Raw genomic sequence first — 26,589 nt, 5'->3', positions numbered from 1 at the left:
TGAGCTGTACTTACCTTGCCATTCACTCGATGTTGTTGTTGGAAATCTGATAGACCAATTCACTTCCCTTCCTTGAGAGTTTCGGTAACAATGCCAAGGCACACACTCAGTCCAAGAGATCGGGATGAGTTAGTGTGCTGAATGCATACAGCCATGTTTTTTAAAGGTTGTGACTGATTTATAGCTGCATTTATACACAAAATAAAATAAAATGATGAGAAGACGCTTTACCGTGATAATCAGGATGTTATATGTATGTTCATGTTACTCACTTCTGATGCTGCTTCTCCTGTGGGCAGTGCATGTAAAAAGGAGTAGTTTCAAGGTTTATACATCAATATCCTCCCGATTTGTTAGACAGCAACATTACTACAGCCAGCTGTGGACTTTATGCAAACCACAACAATGCTCTACAATGTCTCATTTATGTGATAGTATAACCTATATGTGCAATATCAAGAAGCAAAAAAGGTTTAATAAGTTAACATTATAAAGCATCTTTGTCTTCCTTCTTTTTCAGTGTTGCAACGCTAGATATATACGCAGACTTTCATCCATTAGAAACTGGATTATTATCCAAAAGTATTTGCGGTGACTTTTTTCTTTACTTACTAAAAGAAAAAAGTAAATAAAAATTGGGGGCAAACAAGTTTAAACACCTTGCTTTATTCTTACAGGATGTAAATAATAATATAATAATGAATCCTTTTTTTTTTAACCTTTTAATAAATTCTGTGTGGGAAAAATTACTTCATTTTGTGGGTCCTCTGCAATGCTCAGCCCTACTCTACTATATAAATTTCATTTTGCCATTAGGTGGTTGTCAGGTAAGGCGATAATAACATATAATTTGTTACATAACATGTTCTTAATTAGATAATGGCTTAATTACGTCAGTGAAATTAAAACAATGCAGTGCTTTTAAAGGGGTTATAAGCACATAAATGCTAAACATTTATCAATTTAGGTTGTAAGATGTTGCTAGGCAACATAATGATGTCAAAATCTCTGATATAGATAAGAACCTTCAGGGGTATAAGATATTTGTGGGTAGCTGCTGGACTTAATTTGACAAATGGACAGACACACTGAGATTTGGTGTATTATAGTAACATTATTATTACAGTTATTATATTGTGCTTGTCGCAACAATTTTACTGCTACTACTAACTACTACTATTACTATTACTATTAAAGTTGTCTGCTACCACAACTGTTTATTGCTTTATACATGAATGTTTTTAATTTAGAAGAATCAACTGAAGGGTTATTGTTGTATTTCAAGTGACTGCGCAACAACACTGTAAAAATTCTGTATAATGTAACTAGTATTACTATTACTTGTAATGTATTTTCTTATAAAGTGGCTGCATTCACTCCTAGTAGCATGTTAGCAGTATGTTCATCGTGAGACAGTCAGGGCAGGGTTAGGGGCTGTTTTCAGGCATCTCCTTGATGGGTTTGCATTTCAAAAGACCTTGGTCCAATCCATTAGGGGTGCAGGAAAACAAGATGTTCCTTTCCAGTTGGACTAATTAGTTTTTTTTTTAGAGGAACCTTCCATATTCTTAAATTGCTGTGGGGATCCAGATGTGTAACTAGGCTAATGACTGACTGGCTAACAAAGAAAAATGGGGTATAATCCTTGAGCAGCATAATAAGTCACCTTCAGTGAGGCAGCAGTGAAGAGTCATTGGCAGTGTAGCTTTGCTTACTGTGCCAAACTACAACGTACTGCCAACCTTGATATACTCTGGGGTCAACAAATATGCAAGCTTCCTATTAGGTGGTCTCAAAATAGAGTGCTTACAAGTCCATTTACATGTGGCAAGATCCTCTGTGCAGAGACGGAGGAGATGAAAAGTGACCATGAGAGGTTGGGAGTGGCCCGGGGGGTGAAGGGTGAGAAAGGCGCGGTAGTGTTGTGCCGAAGCCGCGTGTCTGCTTTGAGGAGGAGTAGAGCTGACAGAGGCCACCTCAAGAGACTCTTCACTCTCCATCAAAGAGCTGAGAAGAAGAGGCAGGGTCTGTCAGGGGTTCCCAATTCCTACAGAGCACCCACATGCTGCACCTCCCACCCTAAACACCTTTAGTCAGTCTCACAAAGCTCCTCACCCTGCCACAAGCCTCCAGACTCATTGGCAATGCATGACCAATCCCCAGCTCAACCACCCAAACATCACCAGAGTTTAGCACTTAGAACATGACAGACACGTCCAGGGGCTTCATTTCCACACAGCCTGCAAACGCTGGGATCACATGTAACTCCCGCACTGTGTAATAGATTCTTATTAAACACACTGTTGGATAAAATGTACAGTATTGTTTACTGTTACAATTATGAAACAACATTATATTATGTGTGATAGAAATACTAAACTACTAAGACAACTCGAATAAGATTTCTCCCCGTGGAAGCAGCCTGACCATATCTGTACAGCCAATTTGACTTATTCCCCCTGCAAATAGAGATTCCTTCACTGCCTGCCCCCCAATGTTTTGAACAAGGGCTATCAGTTTTAATTTTCCAAACTTTCCCTTTTCCGTCAAAATCGGGTAGGAGGAAAAGGAGGAACGTAAGAAGCAGAGACCACCATTCCAAGTTTTATCTGCTTCTACAAAATGCCGTTATCTTAGCGCGGTGTCAAGAACTCTATCTCTTTTTTTTCCAGGTGACAGGCACAGACGAGAGATAAGATTGGAAAAGAATCCCACTCCACTGAGTAAATAAATAATCAATACTCATCTAAATGTAAATGAGAAAGTAGCCCCCTTTGATAGGAGGGTTTTTATCAACCAACCAATTTTCTACAGGCACTCACTGGGCCTCAACCAAATCACCATCATTCAGCTCCCATGTAATGGATAAGAAAGGGGAGAAGGGGCGAAGGGGGGTGGGGGTGGCTGTGGCTGTGGTGGAGTAAAGAGGAAGGGTCATCTGAGATCAGCCAGATTCAGATGACTGCATCAATAGCACACATTTTTTTTCTAATTCTGGGATTATTGCTTAGTAAATAAATAAATAAATAAAATAATTGAATGCATGTGTGTAAAAATACATAATTATTATGTTTAATTATAAACGAACAGTAATACTCACAATATGATTTTGAGGTTTGGTCACAAAATGCCAATCAGGGCCAAAATCTGAAATAAAAATAGGAATATATATAAACATTAATAGATACAAAAAAAGAGCATATATGAAAACTGTGTTAAAAGTTACAAGATGTTGGTTTGGTTGTGTCCAAGAAGTAATATGATTATATGATCATGTCCTCTACCCCAAAACCATTTTGTGAAACGTCCTACATTGATCTCTGTTTGGTAAAAATCGGCCGGCCACATCATCTCGCAAAATTCAGTCAAAATTCCTTCCAGAAAAATCGAGACAGACACACCTGCAGACTCTTTCATTATGGCTCAAATTCTCTTGTTTTAGCATTTTTTTGAAAACACAGCACTTTTTGATGTTGTAAATACTGGTCAGGATTAGCATTTTATTGTCATCAGAATGCAGTGTGCTGACTTTAAATTGATCCAATAAAAAGCCTCAAATGCTATTTTCCTCATCCTCATTGCATTAGGTTTTATTTCATAACTCACAGATGTCAATAATGGAAACCATTATAAAGCAGTATACTCAATAAAAGAATTTTCCTGCTTGAAATGCATACAGTATTGATTTCATGTTTTTCTGGGTCCATAAGGGCAAGTAGCGTGGCGGAGGTTGTTTTACTGAAGTCAGTCAGCAATGTAGAAAACAGCAGCTGCTAAAAAGTACGGCTTCCAGAAAAACAACAAAAGGACATGTCGCACTTTTACTACACATTAGCACATACTATGAAGGGCATTTATTTAGACTTAAGCAATATTAAATTGGTTACGTTATGCACATGAAGTGATTTCAATACACAAGCCATCAGAATTATAATGTGCTGTTTGAGATAGCATATATCTGCAAACACCACTGTGCTCTGGATTGCCATAAATGCAGTGTGTGAGTTATGAGGAATTGTCATGCAGGAAGTGATTGTTTTTCAATTATAGCTCCTTTTATAAAGTATAAAATGAGTCTTGACAGCAGTATTTTTTTCATTGTGTCTGAGGCTGGTACTGTACTGTAGAAAGCTCCAGGTGAAGCCACGGTCTGTGGCCAAGCTGCTTTTGATTTTTATTGTGCCGAATTGGAATGACAGAGTAAAGCTATTCACATAGTGTGTCTTCCATTTCTACCCTGGGATCCCTCCAAGCTAGCCTCTCATGTCCCATGGGAAACGAACCCATCCAGCTAATATGCCATAAGCTGACAGCCCTCCTCTGAAATGTGTGTTAAAGAGCCAGGTTTGGAAACACAAAGGCATTCTTCAGATGCTGACACAATTTCTTTAGAAAATCACACCTCACAGTACATTCTCACAGCTCTGTTATTCCAGATCTGGGATTTTAAGCATATCTATCTACAAACAATACAAATATATATATATGTATACCTAAAAAATATATGTTTGCTATTCATTGCAAATGCTTATTATAAGGAGACGATATGTTTTAGAACCTAAAAAATTCAGTAAAGTGAAGCAACAAAGTTACAGCCATGCTTTAAAGAAGAAAAAAAAAAAAACCCCAACCCTTTTTAAAGTATTATATACTTCTGACTCACTGATCTCTATGCAATTTAGCAAGCGCGTGAAACTGCCCCAAGTTTTCCAACCTCAACTATAATCCGCTCAAGAGGGATTTGCAGACTGTTTCTCTAAACCATTTTAAATCAGACGGAACTGTGAGGGTGAAAAATAACGCTTTAAACAGAAATAGTGACAGGACAGTACAATGTTAACATTAAACCACAGCTGCTTTTGTTTAAATCCAGCTCATTCACAACTCCTAAAAATATTGCATCATGGCGGGTTTGTAAGCTGCATGCAATTTTGCTCTTTGATGGTCTTAAAGAATAAAAATGCCATTTTCTGACTTATTTTTTGAGGACTTACGGAAAACCTAATATGAGCATTTATCAAGCTACAGAGGCCGAGCTGAAGAGAAACATTTAGACTATATTCACATCTGCTGAGACTTCTGTTATTCAATTACACACACATGCACACACACATACAAAACATTAAAGCCAAAAAGTTTTAAGTGCAAGAGGTAGTAATATTGCAGTTTCATGCAGCAATCTTTCTCGAGCACATTGTTCAACAACAGAATCAACAGCCATTTAGAGACCAATACCAGAGACCATAACGCCTTTATGGTTGGTGTTGTCAACTCAATTTTCAAATTCCACCCCACACTCTGGCTTTTCTATTGAAGTGTCATCTGATCTCCTGAATTACTGACAAGACCACAGTCATCACCGTGACGCTCTGCCTTTCTCTCCCACAACACCCACACCAGCTGCATTACATTCACCTAAACGAAGGGAATAACTGTGTGGGTTGGGCGAACCTGCAGCTTGGGGCCATTGTGCCATCAAACTCTCAGTAAAAGCATACAGTTTTCCCATAGACTGTATATAAAAGATGGACATAAGGAACATGACATCACAGACTGGTTAGTCTGAGACTTTCTGGCTATTGTCATCTTGGTGTTTCAAAACCTTTCGTGTCATGTTGACAAGTTAATAAGCGGTTTGTAAATCACAAGGTCGGCCCACCCTAAAACCAACATTTTTGACCATTGTTAAAAACATCATGTTGTAATGACTCCAACTTAAAACCAGCGACTTGGAACATAAACTCATTAGCAAAGTGTTAAAGGTTGAATGAGAATTAGTGTCATTTTTACTTGCACTTCTATACAATTGGACTTGCTTTTGTAACCAAAGGAGCTTTGATGGCTACTTTGAAGAATGAAGGTTTAGGGTATTTCTGAATTGACTTTACAGCTTTGGTGGAGAACCAAACAGAAGCCATGGAAGCTGTGCTCCTTTTTTTCTAGCTCATCTTGTCAAAAGACTGATAGGCTCATTCACTCAGTCACAGTTCACAACTTCTCCTACAGTATTTATCAGAACTGAACCAGAGGTGGAGCCAGACATTTGAAACACCCGGGGCTTAGCCCTAAAGGGTAGTATGCATGTGGGATTTTTTTTTTTTTTGGGGGGGGGGGGGTAGAAATGACTGAAAGATTAATAGGCTCTGTTTTGAGTTTTGTTCAAAAAAGAATGACTTCATATAGGGAAAAATATATATCACATGTGCAGGACACCTTAAACTAGTTTTTTAATTAAGCAGCAAGGCAGAACAAGGTCAGGGCTGTATCAAGACACGAGGACTAAACCCCAATTCAACCAGACCCAAAACTGATCCGGAATTAAAACAGGACTACAACAGTTCAAAATCAGGACTACTTAGGATTTAACCAAGACAGAACCAGAATCAGAACTAGATGATAGTAGCACTAAAAATCATCATAGACCTGTATTACACTTATTTTTTTAATTCTACCAATGTCCACTATTTAGATTGAGAAAAGTTTATATAATTATTTAGCCTTGTATAACTTAATAAATGTAGAATTTGAAAAATAGCAAACCTAAAAAGAAACACTAGGTACGAGATACATGAGGACCTATGATACGGTGATACTTTTGGTAAACAACCATTTGACTAACATGTGTGTCTCACCTGCTCTTGTTCATCTGTTCTGTCCTCATTCTCCTCTCTCTCCCTCTTTGTGCTGACAATCATCAAATATACAGTTGAAACCACATATTTATGTACTCTTCAGATCAAAACACAAACACTTTTTTAAATTGTAACATCAAATCAGACTAAATATTCATTTTTTTAGATTGATAAATATAAAAAACATATTTGTTAACTTTAAGAGTAAAGAGAGAAACTTTCTTAATTGCAAATGGCACCAAATTGTATTCAAAATTGAGCCACACTTATGGAGCTCCACAGTTCTTTTCTTGGTGTTTTGGTTGACATCTCTTGATGTTCCCATGTCACAGAAACAGGCTCTGTGTTTTGCCTTATATGCATCTACAGGTGTGCCACCAATTTACTCACATGGACTCTACTAACCTATCAGAAGCTTCTTCAGCTCAGAATGGAATCGCCTGCAGTTTTCTTATTAATTAACAATAAACTTAGTGTACATGTACTCCTAAATTTGATCAAAGTGATAAAAATAGACAGCTCTGTCTCTCTTTATTCTGACATTTAACTAATTCAAAAGATATTTCAATATTTATCTAAAACAAAAGTTTACTCTAAATTGATGTTGTACAGTAAAAATGTTTTATGTTTTCTCCATAAAGTGTATGTAAATATCTGGTTACAAATGTGAATATCCTGCTGTGTACTGAAATCCCTCTTGTTTTGCATAGAAATATACTGAACAACATACAAAGCATAATATATAAAATAACATTTACCTGAGTTTTTTCTTTGAAAGAGCCCTCTAATGTCCATTCTTATATTTCAGTACATAACTGAAACCGATTTAGTCGGGGAGGGTAAGAACTGAAAATATGAAATAAACACACTTAAGCTAAGACTCTTTAAAAAAATAGCATTTGTTCGGCTTTTCATTTCGCCATTTGTTGATTCACTTGAAGAGCGAGTAACGTAATATTGGTCAAGTGATCAGTTTGATATCAATCTTTTGTGATACACCGTCATATTTACATTATTTGTACAGTACGAATGATTTGCTTTGGTACCTGGTCAAACTTAAGCTCTCCTTAGTATGGCTGGCTCCATTTCTCCAACAGCGCACTCACAGGCAGCAGCTGCGCGCGCCCCTTCGCTCAGTCGCTTAGTGCCTGAGCTCGGATCATACCAATATTAGGGGGGATTCACGCACAGTCGTAAATTCCCACAGTGTGCACTATGTGCTTCGAATATTGTGTGTACTTTTTGTTTTATACAGTTGTCAGCCAGGCATCTAGCTATGAAAAAATTACACTCCAAAAGACCCCGGGCTTCTGACAAAACAACCCGGGCTTAAGCCCAGTAAGCCACCCCCACGCTCCGCCCCTGAACTGAACGAAGGTTTCACGCAATGATTGGCTAATGAGTCTTCAGCCCAACTGTGCTAATGGTCAGGGTTACGTTTGTCTTTTTTTAATGGATTTTAATTTTCGTTAGCTTTTGCAATACAGAAAAAAAATGTGAAAAGAATTTCTTTCACTACTTCCTTTTTTACAGTAACCTGGGAACTGTGATGGTTCATTAGCCAGATGAGCTATTACATCATTTTGTATCGAAATCAGAATCCACATGGTTAGAAAGAATGATTATATAGCAGATGACAAAGGACAAGAAAGCATGACAAGCTACTTAACTCAGTTAAGCTGAGGATCTTTTGTACGTATTTCATTCTGTTGGTTGTATTTTACTCTGGTAAAAAAAACAAAAACAAAACAAACATTTAGCTGCTTATGATCCATGTTTCTCTCAAACCAAATATGTGGACAGGGAGGATAGTGGGCATTTGTCACATGTTGTGCTAAAAAACACATCGGTTGAACAATTTTTCTTGTTTTGCTGCCCCAGATGGCCAAAAAACATTTATTTCTTAAAATGTGTACGTGTGTGTGTATGTGTGTATATACTTTAGACAATATATGGTTATGTATAAACATATATATATATATATTTTAGTTCCCAGTTAAGAGATGGCAACATTGTAGAAGTTTGCCAAAGTTGCGCCTTATGTGTTTGGCGTCAGTAGAATGAGCTCAGTAATTTCTGGTAGTAACACCAGCATGACCTGTAACTAGTCAACACATAGTAAAATATTTAGCAACCACACCTGGGACACTGGTCTCAGGGGCAGAAGAACAGAAGTCCTTTGGGAATTTCTCCTCACTACCAAACAAAACTCAAGGACACCAAGTGCACTACGAAATGGTTGACAATATGACCAACGAGGTGGAAGAGCGACATGGGGGTCAAAGTGAAGAGACACCCTGAGCAGGCAGCACTATCTTTGCTCATTGATAATGCTGTCGAACTTTCTAAAAACAGTTTTTCACTGAATCATAAAGATGCATTCTGGGATATTTTGTTTTGGCAGTTGTCATAATTTAACCCGCTATGTTAAAAGCTGCACCTTAGGGTTCTTCTGGGTCATTTGCTCTTCATAAAAACAGTGTGAGAAAGCAATTTTTGCAAGAGTATGCCACGCACATTAATCACATGTTTACCTACCTCCCCGTATCTGATTGCTTTGAGCTTAAGTACAAAAAAAATTACAAAGGCGAGTCCAGCTTATATCACATGAGTACCTCCTTGTTACTGTCTTACATGTTATCTGTATGATTTCCTCTCTGTGAGTGAGGAAGGAGTTCAAATGTAGCCAAACTGGTTTTATTAACAGACTCATAATGATAGAGAAGTAATTTTTTCCAGGCCTAAGTGATTCAATTCTTTTAGACTAGTCAACTCAGAAACACACACATGCACGCACGCATACACGGTCTCATGCAGGAATCCTTTCACACATGAAACTACAACATGTGCTTGCCTTTAGATTGCAAAGCCCCTCTGCAATTTTTTATTTATACATTTTTTTCAAGTAATTGCTCTTTCTGCCTAAAGGACCATCACATCATAGGAAATGAAAGACCTATATAACTACTTTATATACTTAAGCATGTGGTAGACAGTTTTCTGTTTCTATTATTTATTATCAAATGGGCAAACTGAGTTTGGATGCACTTATGCTGAGAGTAATGGTGGATCAAAACAAATGCAATATCCCCAACAATGTACATGCTGTTAAGCCTTTGATAGTTTCATAATACATTGTTTAAATGTTTTCCTCCAGCCCATCTTACAAATATTAGCTGCTTGGCGATGTCATGGATTCATTCTTTAAGATATATTTACTAAAAGAGATACAACAAATCAGCATTAAGCCTCCCTTTGATGAATCAGAAATGTAATTTGTAAAACCACAAACTGCACTTTCACCATTATTTAAAAATAAATAGTGGTTTACAAGCAGCTCGTTTGTATCCAACCTCGTTTCCCTCTTGAGCCATCCAGACTCTGACTGTCAGGACCAGTGTGATGCATCTGATACACATTTTGGAGTATTTTCCCCAAATTTAAGCTTCTATATAAGGGTTCAACCAGAGTCACTCCACAAACAGTAATAACAGCATGTACGTCATCACAGTGGATTTCAAATTAAGCAATCAAGTTGTGATTAAAGTGTGGACTTTAACTCAAGATGTTTTCCAAAAGAACTGCAGTAACTGTTTAGGAAATACAGCCATTTTTACACAGTCTCCCATTTCACTGGCTCAAACAAACTAAAACAATTTTACTTATAAGGATTTAAAAAATAAATGAACCTTGATTGCAGAGTTTGACAATCATATTTCTTACTTTTCAAGAGTGTTTTCTTAACCAAGCAAAGAATCCTGCGATCATCTCCTTCAGTTGTCCTTGATGGTCTCTCAGCCTTTGGTGTTATTAAATTGTTGGTGGACTCATCTTTTTAAGAATTTGACCACTCACAAATATTTGCTATCTGTCTGATGATGCTTATTTTGGTTTTGTCAGCCTCCTGATGGCCTCCTTGCATCACCATCTCTTTGGGCTTCATATTGCCAGGTCCAGTGAACTGCTACCAACTTCAAGTTCAACACTTGGATTCAACTGCAAATGTTCTATCTGCTTAATTTTTCATGGAATAATGTGGGAACAGGCCTCACTGGGTATGAAACTGCTTTCTGGTCAATTGTCCATTTATACTTGAGCCCTGGAGCTAATATTATATTGATGTGACGGGTAATTTTTCAGAAGCTGTTGAAAATGAAAAACTCAGCAATTGTGAATCTACTTGCTCTAATACCATTAGGTACTTTTTTTTTACACTTCAGGTGAACTGACCCTTTAACCAGTGCGCGCACAGAGCTCATTTTAGAAAGTGGTCCTCCACTACACATCTGCTACTGTTAATTCCGTCTACAACCAGCATTCCCGGTGCTCAGGTGAGTGTTCTCCTCGTGTGAATTGCAGACCTTGTGCTGAACATTGATGCACTGCCTCCATTATCGCCCTGCCTCCTTCCGAGGAGTCGACGCTATTGTTTATGACACTGACACATGCAGTAATGGGTATTTCACTTCCTACCTATACTGCGAGCGTGCGTTGAAACTGGAAACATAGATAAATACAGGGCGCATCCACAACATCAGTAAATTTATATTTCGTCAACTGACGACATTAGAGTCATCACTAGAAAACCACATTGCTTGTTGGGATCGCTAGAGAAACAGAAATTGTAACGTTGCCTTAAAAGAGCAGAAATAATCCCATGAGTAAAACCGTAACACAAATTCACAATCACTCTGTGTTTGCTCTCTCTTGTTTCTGGGACTTAAATGTTCAGGGAATTCAAGGCGCAAAACTTCTGAACAAGATTCAGCTGGAACCTCTTCAGGAACATCATCAAACATGTAAAGAGGTGTCTCGGGGGATTTGAGGAACTTCAGACATACTGTAGAAGTCAGATGAATCTTCCAGTGTGCTACGTCCCCGTAGACCGGGGAACATGGCAGCTGTCACTAACAAGGAAAGTCACATGCCACTCTTCCCCTTTATGTTCAAATACAAACACAGACTCTGGTGTATTAGCGGCAGATATTTTCAATTATCGCGTGTCAACCTTTATCTCTTCACATTTACTGCCGTACAGCCTGATTGATGCCTCCCCTTTTTTCATATTTCAAGCACTGTTGTACTTCAGAGGAGAAGGCGGAGGAGAAGATCACAACAATTTCATCCAACTTTTATGGAAGTGTTTTAGATTCTGGTAGCCCGAGGGGGTACGGTTCACACTGTTAAATTCTTTAACAATGGCTTTAAGCGGCGCGGTGATTGTAAATAAAAATGAAGGCTCCCGGGAAATGTTTGTCTTCAACAACTCTTGTTCACCAAACAGCTCGTTCATTTCAAACGGAGGAATTATCAGTTCACATGAAAGACTGATCGAGTTTGCAGATACAGAAGCAGAAAAAAAAAATGTGGCGGCGTCACGCTGTTGCTGGTATATATTTGTGTTACGGTGTAGCAGCGCAGCCCAGCATGTTTTTACATCTCCTCGGTAGCTTTCTATTACCGTACAATGAAAAAGCCTTTTTCTGTTTACATAGCAAGCTTGCATCAAGTCGTGGATTGTGCACATAAAATTACCATAATAGGCGGCCACCGAGTTTGCTAATGTGCTTCTCTGGATGAGAGGGCATGCAGAGACTTGCTGAGGAACTGACAATATGGCAAAAAAAAAAAAAATCATAAAAACTCTCAGTATATGCTCATTTTTCCCAGCCCTGTTTAGTACATGGATGCGCAGCCACCCCAGGAGCAGAGAGGTTACCCCACATCTGGAGAAATGAGTTTGACCCTCTCAAAGGGCACAGGAAGTTGCCCCTGAAAGCTGCAAACAAAAGCAGCAGTGGCGAGCAGGAGCCCAGAGCGCCATTCATCGCAGCTAATGACTTGTTCATTAAGAGTGATGATGGATAAAGACTTCTCACGCTGAGATGAAATCAAGATTTATATGCGTTGTTTCCTCACCCAACTTGTGGGAAGATCATCATCATTTAATTCTATCTCTGCGGCCGGTGATGGGCATCCAGAGAGCGGGCTATCAAACGGTGCAGTCAGCTGGCAAAATCCAAAACGTGCCGTTGGCACATCTGGAGCTTGCCGTCGCAGCTGAGGGTGAGCAATGGCTGCTGGCGGGTGGCCAAATTACAGGCAGAGACGCTTCAGGACTCCACAGCCTCCACCCTGGCTTCTCCTCGTTTAGATCATCATCATTATTTATTTGCTTATTTATTATTTTTTCCATTATGTGTGCTGTGTTGCATTTCAACAGCACTTTTTATTTTTTTTTGTTTCCACAGCATCAGCGTATTATCACACCGTGCTAGACCCTCGACCCACCTCTCTCTGTAGGTTCTTATCTCTAGCTGGAAATAGGCCCCAAGACACTTCATCAGTGTCCTTCACCTTGCTATCTGCTGCTCCCAACTTTTATTAAAACTTCAGCCTTTATCAGCTCCTAGGTAATTCAGGCATGACAAATTGGGCACCAGATGCCACCTCCATTTGAGGCCGCTGTACATCTCTTGCTCCCCTATCAAGACAATGGGAGGTGGCGGGCTGCAGCATAGTAGGATATCCACCTTTAGCCCACTGCATCAGGTTACTTCCACAAACTTCCTACATCCATCTGAATGCTGAATACTCTGTGTGCCATTGGAAAAGTGGAGGACTTCAGTATGCATCTCCACTACATTTGTGCAGTGCCAGCCTCACTCACCCTTTTATGGTTCAGGAAGACAAATGCCTGAGAGCCTGTGCATTAACTTCTAAGGATTAACCTATCTTTTTCTGGAGAGTGCAGGCTATATAGTCTTTTGAAACGGGGGAAAAAATAAGAAAAATGGAAGAAGATTGTATTTCTGGACCAGCAATGCACAATTAGCTTTCCCTGCGGCTTTTGAATTTAGTCATCTTGATGACATGGATATGAGCCGGACAGCTCATATTTCCTGCCTCATTGTCCTGCACATTTTATTTTGGGCATGTTTAAAGATAGCACATAATTTATAATGCTTTTAAAAGAGAAGGAATGGGGACTGGAGTTAGAGTAAAAACACAGCAGATAGGAAATTGAAATAGAATTAGTGCATGCCATTGGTTAGATTATGACTGCAATGGACAATGCACATCTACCCTAAGATAACCTAATTCTCTGTAAAATATTTCATGGTTGACAGCTCTGGACATAAAGAAGTTGGTCGGATCGCCTACTGGAATTCTTGACTTGCATTCATAGTGATACGGACAGTATTCATGGGATAGGGTCCCTACCTAGACCTGCACATCATCTGCTCCTCAGGGGATTCAGTGAGGGTCCTGCCTGTAAATAAGAATCCATGATAGAGGGGCAGCAGGCGTGAAGCATGAGATTGGAAACCAAAGGCATCACACTGGGCTGTTGGATCTTAGTGATGTTTAGCAACACATAACTCTACGCACAGACCCTGAATTTGGCATGGGGTAGTACACACTCATCCTCACAGGGTCGACCATGCATGTGAAGACTCTCTCACGCCCTGCAGTACATTGAGCCCGCTCTTTCACAAATGTATAATATCTTCTAAATTAGCTTGCAATAACCGAAGCCTGCTCTTGCTCTTGAGTTCTGACAAAGGATGTGTCGGGAATGAGAAGTGCACTGACATCACAGCATATTGCGGATCTGCTCACATCATTACAACTAGGTTCCATTTTAATTTCTCTGTAACATCCTGATGTTCGGTCCTTCCGTGCCCAGCGCAGCAAAGCCGGCCAAAATGCCAGCTGTGTTTCAGGGCTAAAATGTGTTTTAAGAGATGCTGCAGGATGGTAATGTGTTGTGCAACCTGCCAGCCCATGAGTATCCCGAGGCAAATGGGAGAAGCAGTGGTTAAAAAGCAGCCTTTTTTGGGACAGAGCCAGGGAGTAATCTACCACATAAAAGCATGGCATAACCGGGGGCTATCATGTGGGATATGCTTCCCAGAAGACTCCATGTTTTTTTGGGGAAACCTCCTATTACATGGTGCCAGTGGAATTGGAAGTCCTCTTTTAGTCAATTAACATTTAAAATTAAAAAGCACTTCACGTAGCCGCGTTAAGCACATTATGAAATGACAGATTTGTTTGGCAGCAATGTTGCAATTGTCATACAAGAGAAGCAAAATCCTTGCAGGAAACTGGCTTTTTATTTTATTGTTATTATTATTTTTACAATAAGAACAAATTTACCTATTGGTCTGAAATATCCACCTGCTTGAGCATCCTTTCATTTTGGCAATTTGTTATGTCAAATAAGTTTGCTGGGTGAACTGGTCTGAGTCCATGATGAATAGTGTCCATTAAGCTGGAATCTTACAAACCTTAAAGTGAAAACATACCTAAAACAAGAGCATCATTAGGAAAATGAGCTAAGACCCGAACCTGAAGTGTTTCTGAGCAGAGATGAATGATGGCATCGCACCTTGGTCCATTATGGACTCTATTTATACACAGGGACACAGAGGAGCAACACTAGTTAGAGGTTTCTCTCCAATTAGGTTATTACTGGTCTGGGAGCCTTTTTACTCAAGGAAATATCAGGATAGGAATTGTGTCTTTAATCAAGCATAAAGAAATCTATCATGGAATAGTTCTCTGTCCCTGCTGTTTTGTTTACTCAAAATGGGATGTTCCTTGTGATTTGTTTATGTGAAATGAATTTTTTTAAATTCAGGATAAACATCAGAAGCACATATACTACTGACCATAAATAGTTCAGACACTGTTTGTTTTAGATTTTCTTGCTAAAACATCACTGCTGGGTGAATACTGGGGCAAACTGGGAATAATAAAGAAAAAAACTGTTTGTTAGGTTGGGCAATTTTATATATTTTAAACAAACAGACATTTAAATTACTGTATATGTCGGTGTCAAAATTTGGTTCCAACACAGAAAATTGCTGGTGTGCTCACTACGTAGCAAAACACAAGAGTACAGCCAAATGTGCTCTGCTGGTATCATTACCCAGCGGGACTCTCCCAACAATTTCTCCTCAAATGCTGCCATTCTGTCAGATACCGCTAGCATCTCTAAATTACTCACAAGTTGTCCTTTGGCATAAATGGCCGGCCTTGATGTACTGTCTGAGGCAATACAGCATGAGCTGACAGTCATCTTTTAAACAGCAGAGTCTGCATTAGGATGCCAGAAGGGTTAAATAAGTCACATGCTCATCGCTGAGTGGACTGTGATTCGTGTCCAGTCTGATTAGTTTTCAGTCTCTGAGTCGTTTCATTTCCACATGCTTGTTTTATGTTTGCTGTTACACTCTGGTTAGGTTTTGATGCACAAATTAATGAAATACTTGGGTAGGTTCAGGAAAATCCGACCTACAGGTTTTTGTTAGTACTGATAAATGATGGTTAACCGGTAAATTTAAGGTTAGTCTTAGGTGTCTATATGTCCCCCCCCCCCCCCAAAAAAACAACAACAACCCCAAAACAAAACAAAAAAACCCATGCACTAAAATTTTCATGTAATGTAAGATTTATTGTAAATGGCCCATTTTTTTAATTTTTTATTTTGGTATATGTTATTTTCATTTATCATCTCATGTTACATTATCCCTTTGCCTTCCTTTCATGTGTTATGTTCAATGTACGTAACTTAATGGTAGCCAAAAGTTGTATGCATGATGGAATTTTATTCAACTCATGAGTAAATATAGAAGGAAGAATTTGAAAAAGCACCTCAGGCCTGGGAAAAGCCACATTATGGCCACTTTATCAATACTAGGAAGAACCTGTAGGTCAAGTTTTTGCTAGTATTGATAAATGATGCTCAACCAGTAAATTTAAAGTTAGGTTTAGATGCTAAAAATATTTAAATTAAATTTTGTTCAGGGCAGATTGTAGGCTAAAATATTTATGTAATATTAAAAGCGTTTATATATATATATTCATAAATGTCTGTATTTATCCCATCTTCTCCTTCAGAGATGGGCCAAACTGAACAAAGCTTTGCACAAAAATCGTCACACATACAGCAATTATTGACATCTGTATTGTTTTCTACAAGAATTATTATAAATCCCAATTCTTTTTGATTTTGTAGACATTATGTTCTTACATTGTTATTCATGCATTATCATTATGTGAATGCTATATCACATTCAATTTTTTCACACATTAAATTTAACCATTGTTGTTGTTCGTAACTCGGCGGTCACCAAAACTTGTGTTCCCCTGGAATTTTAGTTAATTCACAACTAAATACAGAATAAAGACTTTTACAAAGTGTTGCAGGTCCAACCGCTTGTTGGGCAGGTTTTGATGGTATTGATAAATGATGCTTGAACATTTAAATGGGATACAAAGGGGTTCTTAAGTGTCCATATGTGCCAAGTTGGGAGTGACAGACATGTCTGACCCAGTTGATCTGATATCCTCGTGTTGGTGTTGTTCCCAGATCATCATACTAAATGTTGTTCCAGGATCAACATTGCAAGTGACCAATCACATTGTTGTGACGTCATACTTTTGCGACTTCGGGAAAAACCGTCGTAAAACAAAGAACTGTACTAAAGCTGCGTGAAACCGCCTCTGTCCCCCGATCAACGGACCCTGACCCTAACCCTAACCGTAACCCTTTAATAAACAGTAAGCAGAATTGATATTGTCCTTGCAACATTGGAATTTCATAAATGCACGAATGGCTTGGCGCGCAAAAGAATAACGTCACAACAATGTGATTGGTCACTTGCAATGTTGAACCTGGAACAACATTTTCATGATGGTCTGGGAACAACACCAACACGAGGATATCAGATCATCCATCTGACCCAACCCAAAAAGGCAGTATCTGACGGCCTGGAAGATGCAGCAGGAAAATGGAAGAGTAGTTTTTGTTGCAGGTGAAAGAAGGTTGTGAAAAGGTGTAATTTTAAAAAATTTTTTTTTACCTAAATCGTGAGCTTTCTTAATCTTATTTGTCCAGTCTGGAATCGTGTTGTTACGCGGCAGCCATGTTGCTCTTATTTTAGACAGCTAATGCTATCTACGAAAGGAAACAAAATGTTGTCATGCTACTTTAAAAGCAGTTTTGTGCACATATTTGTGCACAAAAGCATTCCTCTTGAGGCCCTATAAAAAGCTAACTACTTTTTCTGGAATAGCAACCTTCATAAACTGGAAACATAGTAAATCTCTATTGTGTTTGACCAATATTTAAGAAAAACGTCATTTTATATGATTCATCTCTATGCTTAACACATAAGACCTTGTCCTAAAGAGTTATGTTTAGGGTTAGGAGCACAAATGTATTACCGGTAAAAGTTGTCCATAATGTGAAGTATAGTGGTGTGGCATGCGCGCAGCATGAGTGACAGGTCCGCGTACAGCCCTGGAATTCCCCTGCGCTCTTCATCGCAGGACATGGTGGCCTCACTTGAAGCCGAGCGAGAAATAAAGGATTGCCTTCTGTATTTTTTCATTAGACTTTTCTTTTGCTACTGAATACATAAATCCATTGTGGCAAGATGCAATATGTATCATGGCACTCCACCTGCGGACGTCTCATAATGGCTGCCATGTCCCTCCAGTCAGGGATGATAAGTGAACCCCCCATGAATGTTAATGATAGTGATCATTCTGAACCAGCCTGCCTCTCCGTCTTCACTCACAGCCCGGGTGTCACAAACAGGGTGGCAAGGTTCAAGGGACTAAAGTGAAAACAAACACTCATATATAAATAAATTAGAGCAGAAATGAATGAATGAGAGTCTGAATGAATGAATGTGTCTAGGTGCGCCAGAAAAAAACAAACAAAGCAAAACAAAAAAAAAAACACACACACCATGGATGCATGGACATTTTTTTAAATTACTTTTATTTATAAATTTGCAATTCCTGGCAGCTTTTTGTTTATAGCGTTGATTAATTATTGTGTCATTCTAAAGCAAAAGTCCATGCCACTGTAATATTTTTATTCAGAAGGACTTATTTCATTATTTACAGAGCCCAGTAAACACAAGGGAGCAGGTGGGTTCAAACAGATGTGGCTGTTTACATGACCGCAATAGTCTGGGCTTCATATCTGGCCATTGCTTGTAAATAGCTTTGACAACATGCACACTTGCTGGGCCAGACAAAGGCTTGATTCAGCTAATCAAAACTGACAATATTGAAATCACATTGAGCCTTTTTCTATCAAGTGCTATGAGTCAAATGGGAGATGAGCTTAAGTACCCCAATAAGCTTAAACAGCACACTTATGCACACACGAGTTGAAAAAAGCTGGGAGGATTCTGCTGCCTGTGATCTACACAACTGTAAACCAACTCAGTCACCTTTTTCTTCCACTGCTTTTTTCTCCCTGCAACTTTCCCTGCTGTAGTGGTCTCCTTCGGTATTCTGTGAATTGTTCTGACCGACCCAGCACCTCTTTCCAAGCCACACACCCAGCTCAAGTAACAGGCATGGGAGAAGGCAAACACAGAGTCCATGCCAGCTCATCCCCCTCTCTGCATCTCACCGCTTCCTCCTTGTCTAACTTTGCCAAAGTCATTGGAACTTGCCAAATCTGGTCATGCCTGCTTAGCTTGCTGGACTCATTGTGCCAGAAAAGAAAATAAGACACAGATGTATACAAACTCTTGGTGGTGCCAGTGGAGAGACAGCTAATGGCTTCATCTCGACCCTCCCATTGTAGACGGACACAGGTGGGGATAATTAGAGATTTCTATCTTCCAGTCAAACTTGCTTTTTTTGTGCTGGTTGTGACAGCTAAAACGAGGCTATGGCGCAAGGTGGAGCCACTCCCATCATCAACCTCTTGACTCCAACATCATACTGATGTTCTTCTCCCTTACCGCTTGTCACACCAGTGCACCGTACCTACCAACAGTTTGTGTTGGCGTAAATGGAGGAAACTCTGAGATCTCCAAACAGACACCAAGAAAAATTGAGGGGGAAAAAAAGCTCCACAACAAACCATCTTTTGTCTGGCCAGATTGTGACACAGCAGTAAAAGAAGCCCAACAATAACATAGACAGAAGAACTCCAGAAGTATTTAATAGTCAACACTAATATCCCACTCCAAACAACTCAAGCTTGGCAGACCCCAAAAAAGTAAGAAAAAATAGTGAAGAAATGTTGTTTTTTCAGGCTTTTTAAAATTGAATACTTCTAAGTTCATTGTGAAAAACCGTAAGGAGTCTCAATCCAAACTGCCGCCTCATTTAATAATTTATGTTCCCGAACTCCAGATGTTTGAATGAGCTCCAAACTGTGACCTCTGTCCTCTCTCCGGGAGCCTCCTAATGAAATAATCCCGCACGAGCAATCCCCGATGCTAAAGCGGGCTACTATCATACACAATTGTGTGCTTCAAAAGGCTCGAAAAGCCCTTTCCCCCCCGTTAGCCTGAGTGACAGCAGTGAGACATGTGTCTTCAGATGAGAGAAGGCGAGTCTCATTATGCCGTATTTGGCTGACACTGAGTGATTCAAGTGTTCCTGGACAATTCAGACACACTGATATAAAACACATTAAATGTCTTTCACAGCACTTTACCTGACACTGTTCATCTGCGCTCATCTGTTATCCCTGACGAGCCAGCTTTTGTCGCTGCTTCACGTCTGAGATCAGGACTGTAGTGAGTGGCGAGTAAAAAGGAGCTGTAATGAAACGCACAAAAATAAAACTAACAAACAAACAACCCAAAAAATCACAACTTCAGCTCTTAAGATGAAAATATCAACCCCATCCCCTACACCCCCCCACTCCTTTTTTGTTTTTTGCTTTTGAGAGGTGAAATACAATTCAGCTCATAAACATAAACCTGGTGACAAAGCCGAACTGGGAAAACACAGCAGGAACCAGCTGCTGTATGTTTTTGTCAAATTTGATAGACCACATGCAGATAAAATCAAACGGACTTTAAACTCAGGTGACACATACAGCTGTCTGACAAAGTAACCCCCCCAAAAAGATGCTTTCTGGTGTTCTGTAATAATTCGTGACATACCATAATAATATTTTGACATCCTGCACTAAAAAAGACAACAGTGACTCAGGAAGGCAGGTATCTGACATACAGCTTCTTTAGGAGTGCCGGCCATAGAGACAAGATGACGCAGTCGGCATCCGGAGACACAATCATTGTGACAATGTGGATTTGCAACTCAGTACAGATAAGCACGCCCCACCTCCTGTATATATATATTCAGAACAACTGAATTAAGTAGTAGCTTGGTAAGCCAGAAAGAGCTGCCTCGTTTGTGTGGGACTCATTGTTTAACTATGCAATGCACATAATCTCAAAATGCAATTAAAAATACCAAAAACAAGCTCTTACCTTCTCCTTGAGCGAGATCTCTGAAATAAAGTAAGTTATGTCTGTTTAGTCAGTTACACTTGAAGTCAAGGTTTGTCACTTTGTCAGCCTCTATCAAAAACCAACAAACCAAAGTCAGCACCCGGAACCGATACTTGCAAGCCCGCAGCCAGGAATTGTTAGCCTACATTCCTCTTCTTTGACACTAAGGCGTTGATCCTCATTCTCGCTACGAAGACTTTGAGGTGAGAGTGAGGCGAGGATAGAGATATGGTGGAGGCGGTGATAGGGCAGGTGAGTGGAGAGAATGCCAAGCCCAGTGGTCAGCGGGTAACAGAGAGAGGGCGGCTGTCACATCCTGCTGACTTAGCCAAGACAGATGAGACAATCAGCAACCCAAGGCCTGGACAGCACTTCAACCCTGCCTGCATCCTGTGTTTGAGGGCAGCTCGTCCACAACATCTCAAACCTGATCTCACCCTTCTCTTTGCTGAAGTGAGGAGATGAGGTCATGGCTGTTCTTGAGTATTTCAAAAGTTGAAAGGTATGTGATGTACCCTTCTCTTAACTTGCAGATACAAATTATTTAAAAGCAATCGTTTAATAGTGACAAACACATATTTTCCCCTCGGCTGTATGAAGTGCATAAACATATTTTAGCTAAATGATTTAGTGTTCAGGCCCTTAAAATTACTGTTTTGGTTTTCTCTCTCACAAAGCTCTGGCTTGCAGCTGTTTATAAGCAGGGGGAAAAAACAGTTATATTCAAACTGCATGCTAATTGTCCTGCAATAAAATGAAGACTGAAAATCGTTCATATGATTGATTCAGTGATAATTGTAGGGTCTTTACCTCACAAAGAAAGCAGCTTGGGGTAACTGTTGTGTGATTTGATGCTATATAAATGAATCTGAATTGAATTGCATATTGGGTGGTGACACACTGGCATGACCAACAAACACAAAAATCCACAAGTGGCACTGATATTCAGCAAAAAAAGTAAATGTTGGTAAAACATTAGCTGTGAAATTGAACAAACTGTTGACACTGATTTCTGGACTTTAACTAGCTTGTACGTAAAAAAGAGAATACAAAGCATTTTTGACTTAAATACCAATCAACTACTGTGATACATCAAGATTTCTATTAACAGTTTAAAACAGAAAAAAATGCTTAAAGGTAAACTGAGAGGATTTCCCAGGGATGCAGGGAGCTCCCACGAGTAGGTAGTTGCCACATATTGCAGAATTTGCCAGTTTATCCAGGTATATGCCTCAGTAGTTTGTATAAATGGCAAACATGTAATTTGTTAATTTGTCTGACAGCTCTACATAAAGACTAATGTTGATCTGTGTAAAAATAGGCAACTGTTTGCTAGCACATTATCCACACTAATTAAATTAGGTGATCAAATGTCAATAATGTGTTTGTGATGCAGCTTTATTGTAGCTTGCATTCACGATATATACACATTTTAGCTTTTTAAATCTTTGTGAACTAAAAACTGGGACAGTTTACGCCTTCAATAGAAAGTACTGTCTGGCCCTCTTTGGAGCACTAAACATGATGAGGTTGCCTTCATCAGCACTGGACTAGCATAGATGTAAGCATAACGGTTTATGGAGAATGTGGCTCTAATTTGGATAAACACTAACATTAATAAAGGTGGTGTGAGACAGGGGCAACAAATCATCTGAGCCATTGTCTCATTTGTTTGAAGTAATTATGCCAAGATGTCACAATTAATTTGACAATGACATATTGATGTCCAAAAATGCAATGCATGCAAAAAGCTAAAGTTATTATCACCTTAGTATGCCTACAATTAAAAAAGGAGGAAATACATTTGGCAGTATGTGTGTGTGTCTGTGTGTATGTGTCAAAAATTTCCTAAAGACCATGCTGGACCCCAGGCCAGCCTCCAGCCTCTCTCCTAATTGCATTGATTTTTAGCACAGTAAATCTAGCTGTGTCACAATCTGCACTCCCCAGGCATGATGTACGGCTCCAACGCCAGCCTGCACGTCTGCTCCCAAATTTGTTGGCTTAAAATTTGAACGGTAATGGTGTGATTAACGATTAAATTAATTAATTGCTAAATATATGCTAATTGTTTAATTGGTTGCCTGATCTATATAGGATCATTTATAAATGAAATGAGTTGATTTACAAAGTTTATTGATTAAATGTGACAATGAGTTATACGGCTGACTACCTGATTTGCAATTTTCCCAATTAAATTCACAAAGCTCTTTTAGGTGTGGTTTTGCAAAGTCTGCCCCTATCCAAGTGATCTATACCAGACCTGACACTGCTGTAGTTATTTATGAAATCAGACAGCCAATAATGATGCATTAATATTAATGCACTGTAAATTTTCATATTGTGCTGCAGAAACCAATCCAAGAACATTTTTCATTGTATCTATATTTCACATTTCTAATGCAAATTAAAGTGGAAGTCCTCAGTAAGGTCAAGTGTCTGAGATGAATGTCATTTTCTCTACAAGCTACAGGTGAATTATCTTGGGATGTGAAATGCAGTTTTAGGAAATAGCTGTCAATATGATATCTCTTTGTTTCAATGAGAAGAAACAAAAATACATTTAAAAAAGTGAATGGAAACTTTTTCCCTGGAATTAAAGATTAATACCTGCCATTTTAGGATACAATGCAGACATGCTCTATAAATCATTTATTGACACCAAAACTATTCCTGCATTTAATGCTACGCTACATTCCACGTGTAAGTTACCATTTCTAGAGCACTGAAGGACATACAGGAATGTTGGGAAGTATGGCATTATGGAAACCAAAACAACTGGCCTGTCAGAGGTTAGAGTGGGGTGTGTGTAGATGTGTAGGGATGTTTTCCAAGGTCCATGATAACCTGATGCACTGATTGCACTACAGTCTGCTACTTTCACTTCCTATGCCAGAGGAGGAAAACAGTGGTGCGGTTTACAGTGTGACATGGACACTATTTTTATTTTTATTGCACAAGAGGATGAGATGGTAAAGTGCAAACTGCATCCAGGACAGAAGCAACTATATTATGTTGCAAACACTTCAACTCTCTGCAAGCACCTCCACAAATAGCATGCTAATGCTAAACTAGCCAAGAAGCCAGATTAACTTTAGCTACGTGAATGCCAATTGGAGCCCAGCGGCCAGACCCTAAACTTCAACAGGTAACAACCTGATGAGCAGTCAGGCTGCAGCCTTCATTTCTACCTGTTCATGTTTCTAAAGTAGAATAATTGTGGCTCTTTGTGCTGGTTTTCATCTTTGCTTTGTCTTTTCAGCGTTGTGTTCATAATTAGGATAATATTGGGATAATGTCATCAGGATAGAGATTTGTGTTGGTGTTGGCGCCAGCAGCCTCAAGGTTTATGTTGTTAAATGGTAATTATGAGACAGTGTGTTTCAGGTCCTATTATATGGAGAAGAGCAAAAGTAATGCAACATACTGGATTACTGTGTTCTTTGTAATTTATGTACTACATTACCTTTTTTGAGTAATGACCACAGCACTGATCTCTACAACAAAGAGCGGAAATACCTCCAACATGCACAAACATTTAACCAGACATCAGCAGTGAATTTGCAGGAATGTAATTTCTTTGATTTGGTGCCAGTGAGAACAGAATGAGAATCAATAAGCAATTCAATCAATAAGTGATATTGACAATGGGCTCAGAATCTCTAAATTCTTATCAATTCCCATCCATTATAAGCAGTGATTTTTTTTGTGACTTGATTAAAAATAAAGTATCAAAAACAAACGTTTTTACACCAAAAACAAACGTTTTTACACCAAAACGTTTGCTTTGGTGTAAATTCCATAATTACAAACAAAATCTATTTTAATATATTAAAAAAATAGAACTCTCCCAATCCTGTTCTTAATTTTAATCTAATATTTACATTGTATAATATATGTATTATCATTATAGTATTATATTATATGTATTAATTTAGATTTCTTTGATTTTCCAACAAAAAATTTAAAAAATACAAAAAATAAGAAATGATTTTTTTCTGTTCCTGTGTTTTGTATTTGTGGTTTGACTTTAAGATTAGCATTAAAATTAGAGTGTACAGTAGTGACACAGCGACATCGTCTAGCATCAGATAAAGGCTAGGTCCGATCATACAACAGTTTATTGGCTACACTGTATGCTATTCATGATTTTTTTATTCAAATAAAAATGATACATTTGAATAGAAACAAATAGACAGAGAAATGTATTACACAAGCTAAGGTTTTGTATACTGCTACCTCTCATGTGAATGTGATAACTCCAAGTTTCACTGCCATTTGCAAAAAAAACATGTCAAAAAACTATAATTTGATACCAACTCTTGAAAGCAATGTGCTGGAACTTATACAGAACTTATCATTTATTAACTTACTCGTAAGTAATGTAAGAAAAAAGAAACCGTCTGAGGTGTGTTAAGATGAAGTGAAGCTGTCCCTCTTTTAGGAATGGGCTTCCTTTCCTTTAGTTGAGTAGGCATCAATAAATGGTTCACAGATGATACTCTTTGCTAATGTACACAGATGTAAATGTTTTAAATAGATACTGTGGGTAATAAATAAATCAGTGGTCCAATCTAGCTGGCTAAGCCCAGCCCTAGATTGATAGCAATGGTAATTTATGGTATTGAGCTTCAGCAAAACACTTTGAAATAAATAATGGACTTCAAGCGTCTGCAGTCACTCTCTGCTGTGGATCTGGATGGGGAGCAGAGGCAAAGTTTGATGACAGGATGCAGAGACCAAGAGACAAGCCTCTTATGTGAAGCATGACTAAATAATCCTTTTGTTTTTTTTTTACTGGTAATTTAAAATAATCACTAAATCAGAAGACTTTCCATACACTACATATAAAAAAATCTCTTCTTTAATTGGGCAAAATGATGCTTCATTCCCATTGTAATTAAGCTGTGTGACTCTCATGTCTAAGCTGGCAAGGAAATAAAATATTCTGACCATTTAAAAATGTGCGAGGTAGAGAAACCTTGAAATTCATTTATTTTTTTGGAAAAATCGATTGGGCCAGTTTCGCTAAACCGCTGTGATCCAAGGCCAAAAATTCTATATATAAAGCACACAAACGTGCGTGTTTGTCAGGACAAACTCCTCATGGTACAAACAGATAAAATTCAAAAATGAAACCCAGGTTTTCTCTAAATTCAGTACTGCCAAAAATCCTACCTTTCAGACACATTCATCTTCTTCTTCGTCTTGTCTCCCACCGTCTGTTTATTCTGGCATTCATCAGTACCATTACTGCCATGCCCGTCAGATCTCTTCGAGGAAATGAAAAACAGCAGTCATTTTAAGGCGCAGGTTAAAGGTTAGTTCATGTAGATGGAGTCTGGCACATCCCTCCTTGTACGCTGGTATATTCACTGTCGCTCAGTGCATAATGTAGCAAAAGTAGACTTGAAATTTCATAAAATGCCTCTTTATTTAGTATCAGACTTTTAACAAATGCCTTGGGATTTGATTTTATATAGGACGCACAAAGGCTTAAAAGGGTGTCAGCATGAGTTCATGGAACAAAATTTACTAATAGGAGACAGAGAGAAAAATCTACCCGAGTAAAAGTGTCCTCCACTCAGCTCTTGAGAGGAGATTTACCTCTGGAAAAATTGTTCCATGAGCGAAATTCATTTTTTTTCCTCTTTCAGATGCCTCAT

The 26,589-nt window shown here is 38.8% G+C and overlaps 1 long non-coding RNA gene across 1 annotated transcript; it reads right to left on the bottom strand.

Moving 5' to 3' along the window:
* Positions 1-2,944: 2,944 nt before the first annotated feature.
* On the bottom strand, positions 2,945-21,289 carry LOC145432277 (uncharacterized). The gene is made up of 3 exons (XR_013912560.1): positions 20,903-21,289; positions 20,119-20,222; positions 2,945-3,147 (listed from the first exon to the last, which is right to left on the bottom strand). It is a non-coding gene; the product is annotated as an uncharacterized LOC145432277 (long non-coding RNA).
* Positions 21,290-26,589: the final 5,300 nt, after the last annotated feature.

The sequence above is a fragment of the Astatotilapia calliptera genome, chromosome 12 (genome assembly GCF_964374335.1).
Source record: "Astatotilapia calliptera chromosome 12, fAstCal68.1, whole genome shotgun sequence".
NCBI classification, from domain to species: Eukaryota; Metazoa; Chordata; class Actinopteri; order Cichliformes; family Cichlidae; genus Astatotilapia; species Astatotilapia calliptera.
The sequence above is the reverse complement of the archived record's forward strand: the minus strand, read 5'-3'. Positions and strand labels throughout refer to the sequence as shown.